This window comes from Orbicella faveolata, unplaced genomic scaffold, assembly GCF_042242905.1.
Source record: "Orbicella faveolata isolate gen_17 unplaced genomic scaffold, um_ofav_v1 contig_2, whole genome shotgun sequence".
NCBI classification, from domain to species: Eukaryota; Metazoa; Cnidaria; class Anthozoa; order Scleractinia; family Merulinidae; genus Orbicella; species Orbicella faveolata.
The window spans coordinates 28,888,027-28,895,490 of record NW_028301547.1 but is presented as its reverse complement, the minus strand read 5'-3'; positions in this window follow the sequence as shown (position 1 = coordinate 28,895,490).

The window sequence follows — 7,464 nt, the reverse complement described above, 5'->3', positions numbered from 1 at the left end:
AGAAAACGTCATCGTAACTTTGGTGATTATTCCTGCCGTATTCACATATTTTCAGCTAAGCAGTTTAATATGTTCTCAAACATTTATCAACCTTGAACATATTTAAAAACTAGAGATATTATTGCGGAAGTCCAATTTGTCATGTTTACTGACTGCAAAAAACACGGATCGGCGGGCGCTCTTACTCATCGACAACAGACAATTTATTGAATGTTTACACAAACAAAGCCTAGCCGTGTCTACAGACGTAAACTTATTGGGCCTTGATGAAATATCAAGTGTTACTTACAATTCAGGCGAAATGCAAACTTGCAATTGCTTACTACTTTTCGGTGGCGATAGACTCTGGCGAAATCCCCCAAGCGTGTGGCAAGAGGAGGGAAACTTTGAAGTCCTAAAACGCTGCAATATCCTAATGTTTCCAACCAGTTTTTTTGCTGTGTTACGGAAAAGCTGTTAATCTTCAGCATATGTGAAATTTATAGTGGAGTAATGTGGAACTCTTGTAAAAGAAGCAGCGGAACACAACTTGGTCTGAGTGATATAAAACGGGACATACCTAAATTCGACACTGCCTTACTTCAGTCGAATTGGAGCAGCTTACGACGAAAATATTTGAGCAAAATTCCAACAGACATAAACGTATTGAGTTGTGGGCCAAAAGCATAAAACATGTCTGGAATTTCGGATGCCATTGCCCCCGCGCTACAACCGCAAAAATCCTCGCAGCGTGTACGCGCGCTTTCCGCACACGATGGCGCAATTTGTTCTAAAAATAGAAAAATTGTCCCATATCATAGGGACAGCCCCAATACTAGAAATGGCGCGTGCTTACGGCCTCCGTCCCCGATTATGGCTCCTGATCTAAGCTCATTTTAGCAACTCAGTGTAAAAGTTTTACATCGATTCGACATAAGGAAGATTAGTACAAAGTTATTGCATTGGAAAACGTTATTATCAGAAGTTAGAAACTAGTCTCACTTAGTGCAGGAACCGTGATTTTACAAGAAGTATTTACAAGCAGTATTCCTGAGGAAAGGTTTCAAGACATAATTATCATTAAGGTTTAATTTTTGCTTTGGAACTTTTGAACAAACCTTTTGAATTTTAATCATATTCGTCTATCCTTTTTATCTCTTATATGGAGTTCTTAAAAATGAAACAAATTTTAGAACCTGCAAAGGGTGAAGGTTAACTGAGAGCGTCTCTTTCCATGTTCATCAAATTATAAATGCGGTATAGTAATAAAACATATATGCAGTATGTGGTGATAAATCATCTAGAAATGTTAAGTTTCGTGCAATAACTTGTCAGGTAAAACTGATATCGTGCTTTTAAAAAGGACCTCCATCTTGGATTTCAAAATTTGCAAATATGTCAAAAAGTTTGAAAATACTAAAAAATATGGCGATTCAATTTTTTTTTCTTAATTAAGACTTTGTAAAAACCATAAAAATGTCTAAAACATGGACTTAAGCTTAGAAGAGTACACTAAAATTCATAGAACACCTTTGAGTGTGCTTGTTTGCCACAGGAGCGTCAAGAAAAGCAGTGAACTAATTGACACAACAAAACGTTCCCTGATTGTTTTAACAAGGAGTTACCAAGTTTAGTTATTTATATTGATCTGCGTCAGTTTCCAATGTTTTCACTTTATCAAGATACTGGAAAGAGCATTGACCTAAATACTGTTTCGAGACGCATTGGCAATTAATAATTAAAGTGAGATAAGAAAGTACTTAAACACGATACATTTGAACATGGTTAATAGAGGGAAATGATTATGAATCATGGCAAATTTCTTTGTTGTATGTTTTTGTTGGCTGTTTGGGGCGGGGGAGGGAGGTTGACCCTGCCCAAAATCTGGAAAAATACAAAAAGTTGTTATGTGTGCTCATACAGCTAACCAATAGAAATATTGCGATTACGTAATTCATGCGCAGTCTAGGAGCATAAAACAAAAAGATGTACAGGGTCAAAGACCTTCCAACATAACTCTTAGCCTGTTTGTTTGCTTTTTTGATGTTTGCTGGGATCCTTAACCATTCCCTCTGTTAACTATGATTTGAACAAATGCAACTGTCTTAAGGATATGCTTGAAATTGTATCGATGACCTATAAGAAACTGGAACCGAGAATCAAACACGTAACCGTGAGGAAATTTAGTCGTGGACATGTTAACAGGTCGTTAATAATTTGCAGCAGGAAATCATTTCATATCATTGCTGATAAAGGTTGTATTTTTACCCCGCATTTGTCAGTCTATTTCTTAGCTGGTCGGTAATAGCAGATCGAGTTTTGATGTTGTTTCCGAAGCAATATTTGTTTTTCAACTCCTTGGCAGGCAAGTGTACTATGGTTTCTGATAGTTAAATAAGCCACGCTTTGGTAAGCAGTGAAAACACAAGGTCAATTTGCAAGGACCGACGTAACCTAATAAAAAAAGAAGTACCGGATCCTGTCCCTGTAAAGGATGTAATTGGACTTGGTGATGTCGGACTACTGACAAAAACGCTGGGCTGATAAAAAGGTTTGAGAACGACATAATCAGTTCACATATTTCGAAAAGCTTAAAAAAACGTCCAGTACCTTGAAAAGACTGGAGAGGCTTTGTTTTTGATTTTTCGGTTTTACGTTCTTTTATCAATAATATGAATACTTTTGAAGCATGAATCAGTGGTACCCTATTAAAAGTTAAAGGGACACAGTCAGCTGGAGCACATGCGCATTAGATACCATCTGATTTCATAGTTAATTTGCATATCACAGAGACACGATCCATACTGTTTTTAACCAAATATGATACAAAACATAGGATGAGCAAAAGCCCACTCAAAAACAGGTTTTTCAGTAAACGATTGAAAATCAAGCAAAACACTGCGAAGATTGAAGCGGATTTCTAGATATACTCGACGAGTATCTTTGATTTCAGGTTGAGGTGAACTTTTTCAAAGTGAGAAAACTAGTGTCCAGGTCAGCGCGGTCCCAAAGCCGACTGTGTCCCTTTAAGGATACCAAAAACATAAAAAACTATCTTTGACAAGAGGTGCTGTTTTCTGTAAGCGATAATCCAACCAAGTATTAACACAGCGGAGCAGGGCTTAAGTTTTGTATCACTCGACTTCAGTTTGCAGAGAAATATTGAGCCACGGCCCATCCAAGGATGCGAATAAGACAAGTGGAAATGAATATGTCAGTTTCTTTCTTAAGATTTGTTAAGTACAGTTCAGAAAACCTGAGAAAAGACATTAAATGCAAGTCATTTCTTCCCTACTGGTTCAGATGGAGGCAAAGCGTGTTGTTGATCATAAGTAAGGAAACAAGGTCGTGTCAACATGCCAGCAGAAGTAAATAGTTGCTGCAAAGTTAAAGTTTTAACTTTGAAAATGAAATTTACAATTTTAACTTTAAAATTTCTAGGTCCAAAAATGTTTTCTAACAAAAGAATTCACAAAGTCAATCAGTCTTCATAATGATTTCATGAAAACGTTTTATTGTGATCACTCTTGATCATTATGTAAGAATTAATAACCAACAGTTATTGTGCTTGACAACGGTACAGTAATCTGTTTATCATTAGTACAAATCTACCGGATTATACTAATGCAATACTGCATTTTGATTGGCTAAGGTATACCTTGTACGATCATCCATTACTATTCAGTGGTTGAAGATAGTCTGCAAAATAGGGACATTTTTTCTCGTCTCGCCGAAGTTTCGGAAGAGGATTTAGAAATATTGAATGGATAATCAAATTCTCCAGAAAGCTCAGTGAAACAAGGTCATTTGCTGTCACAGCACTCGAAATTTTAGAAAAAAAACTGATAATCGCTCGGACAAAGCTGAAACATGGACTCAAAAGACAGTTCATTCTGCGCTCGATAACACTATGGTGACGTTTTAAAGTGTAGAGATTTAATTGGCAATCATTTAGTAAGAGTTCTATATTTAAACGACTAGTTTATTTTGCTTAGTATTTGTTTATTTTTTTCTGAAGCCAAAAGCTAACGTTACCTTGTGAACATTTCATTATGTATGGAAGCACAGTAAGCTTTATTTGGAAAGAAAATATAGAACGAGTAGGAGGGTATCGCAGCAGCACCCTCACTCCGACAGTTCAGCACATAATAATACATGTTGATTCTGCGTGACACATTCTGATGAACTGTTAATATTTGATTCGATCAACAGGTAGCCTGAGGAATAGTAAAGAAAGTGAACAATGATACACCACAGCGAACAACTGGCTAAAAGACAAATGCAGAAACACTTTCAAATAAATTCTCTTTGAACTTGGAAATAAACTTTAAGAAAAGCACCTGTACTCCGTTTATCGTAAATCTGTCGATCCTCATAGTAAGTTACGATGGAATAGTTGATTAACAAATGAAGCGGACGTGAATATATATAATATCAAGTCTGTATGAGGGAAGAATAAAAAGATAGAGATTTTCGCAAATAACGAAAGTAAACTTAGCCGATGTAAGGAAGGTGCAAAGAGCAAATTAAAGACTAGAATCCAATAAGCTCTTACACCTTCCTGTGATAAAATATTATTTAGAAAATAGCTGTAGAAAAAAATATGCCGCAGAACCAGAAAGGTGAGTGCGGTTAAACCTGTGTCGTTGTCCTTTACTTTGCATTTAAATTCAGTTTAATCCAATGAACATTGCTCATTCCCAAAGAAGAGGGCAATGCCAGAAAAAAATCGTCAGATAATAAAAAAATCGGGAGATACCCCTACACGAGCCATTGTGCACAGTAGTTTATCTTCGGCCAAAAATCCCCCACCATCTTACAGGGGAAGATTGTTCGAAGAGTCTTAATTCCTGTCCCCCAAAACCCCCACTCCCCTGAATGAAACAATCGCGAAGGAGGACTAAATCTCGTCCATAATCCTTTACTTTCCTGGAGAGAATATTTGGAGAGGAAGTTTAACTCTCATCCATAATCCTCCACTCGCCCTTTAAAGTTCAAAAAGGGGTTGTAATATGAGGTAGACTTCCTCCCAAAGTACTTTTCTCTGAGAGGGTTAAAGGTTAAGAAGTAGCGGTAAGACTAAACTACACTGTGTCGACACTATGGGCATAAATAAGCAGTCTAGTCTTTCAGCCGTTTCCTAAACCTTGACCATCTTAAAGAAAATTACTTTGGGAGGAAGTTTTACTGAAAATGTAACCACTTTTGACTTTAAAAGGAAAGATTAAGAGATTATGGTTAAGACATATACTCCCCTCCAAATCTCCTTCCTAAAAAAGTAAAGGATTATAAAAGAAATTTATTCCTCACGCGTGGTTGTTTCATTCAATGGAGTGGAGGTTTGAGGAACAGAAATTAATGCTCTTCTAACAATATTCCCCTGTAAGATAGTGGGGAATTTTGGACAAAAGATGAACCACTGTACCCGAAATATCGTGTAGGGGTATCTCTCACTGACGATTTTCTTGAGGAAATGCGCTCCGCTTAAGGAATAAAAACTGTATCTTGGATTCAACTAAATTTAAATGCACAGTAATTCTCCTTCCAAGCAAAGTAAAGGAAAATAATAAAAGCATTTCCACCTTGTTTATTACGATTTCTGGAGTCATTACCTAAATTGAATATATGAATAAATTAACCATGGAAAGAGTCATCTTGCTCCCTGCTACCTCCTCTGGGGAGGAGCAAGGAGGGAAAAAGAGTCATCTTGCTCCCTGCTACCTCCTCTGGGGAGGAGCAAGGAGGGAAAAAGAGTCATCTTGCTCCCTGCTACCTCCTCTGGGGAGGAGCAAGGAGGGAAAAAGAGTCATCTTGCTCCCTGCTACCTCCTCTGGGGAGGAGCAAGGAGGGAAAAAGAGTCATCTTGCTCCCTGCTACCTCCTCTGGGGAGGAGCAAGGAGGGAAAAAGAGTCATCTTGCTCCCTGCTACCTCCTCTGGGGAGGAGCAAGGAGGGAAAAAGAGTCATCTTGCTCCCTGCTACCTCCTCTGGGGAGGAGCAAGGAGGGAAAAAGAGTCATCTTGCTCCCTGCTACCTCCTCTGGGGAGGAGCAAGGAGGGAAAAAGAGTCATCTTGCTCCCTGCTACCTCCTCTGGGGAGGAGCAAGGAGGGAAAAAGAGTCATCTTGCTCCCTGCTACCTCCTCTGGGGAGGAGCAAGGAGGGAAAAAGAGTCATCTTGCTCCCTGCTACCTCCTCTGGGGAGGAGCAAGGAGGGAAAAAGAGTCATCTTGCTCCCTGCTACCTCCTCTGGGGAGGAGCAAGGAGGGAAAAAGAGTCATCTTGCTCCCTGCTACCTCCTCTGGGGAGGAGCAAGGAGGGAAAAAGAGTCATCTTGCTCCCTGCTACCTCCTCTGGGGAGGAGCAAGGAGGGAAAAAGAGTCATCTTGCTCCCTGCTACCTCCTCTGGGGAGGAGCAAGGAGGGAAAAAGAGTCATCTTGCTCCCTGCTACCTCCTCTGGGGAGGAGCAAGGAGGGAAAAAGAGTCATCTTGCTCCCTGCTACCTCCTCTGGGGAGGAGCAAGGAGGGAAAAAGAGTCATCTTGCTCCCTGCTACCTCCTCTGGGGAGGAGCAAGGAGGGAAAAAGAGTCATCTTGCTCCCTGCTACCTCCTCTGGGGAGGAGCAAGGAGGGAAAAAGAGTCATCTTGCTCCCTGCTACCTCCTCTGGGGAGGAGCAAGGAGGGAAAAAGAGTCATCTTGCTCCCTGCTACCTCCTCTGGGGAGGAGCAAGGAGGGAAAAAGAGTCATCTTGCTCCCTGCTACCTCCTCTGGGGAGGAGCAAGGAGGGAAAAAGAGTCATCTTGCTCCCTGCTACCTCCTCTGGGGAGGAGCAAGGAGGGAAAAAGAGTCATCTTGCTCCCTGCTACCTCCTCTGGGGAGGAGCAAGGAGGGAAAAAGAGTCATCTTGCTCCCTGCTACCTCCTCTGGGGAGGAGCAAGGAGGGAAAAAGAGTCATCTTGCTCCCTGCTACCTCCTCTGGGGAGGAGCAAGGAGGGAAAAAGAGTCATCTTGCTCCCTGCTACCTCCTCTGGGGAGGAGCAAGGAGGGAAAAAGAGTCATCTTGCTCCCTGCTACCTCCTCTGGGGAGGAGCAAGGAGGGAAAAAGAGTCATCTTGCTCCCTGCTACCTCCTCTGGGGAGGAGCAAGGAGGGAAAAAGAGTCATCTTGCTCCCTGCTACCTCCTCTGGGGAGGAGCAAGGAGGGAAAAAGAGTCATCTTGCTCCCTGCTACCTCCTCTGGGGAGGAGCAAGGAGGGAAAAAGAGTCATCTTGCTCCCTGCTACCTCCTCTGGGGAGGAGCAAGGAGGGAAAAAGAGTCATCTTGCTCCCTGCTACCTCCTCTGGGGAGGAGCAAGGAGGGAAAAAGAGTCATCTTGCTCCCTGCTACCTCCTCTGGGGAGGAGCAAGGAGGGAAAAAGAGTCATCTTGCTCCCTGCTACCTCCTCTGGGGAGGAGCAAGGAGGGAAAAAGAGTCATCTTGCTCCCTG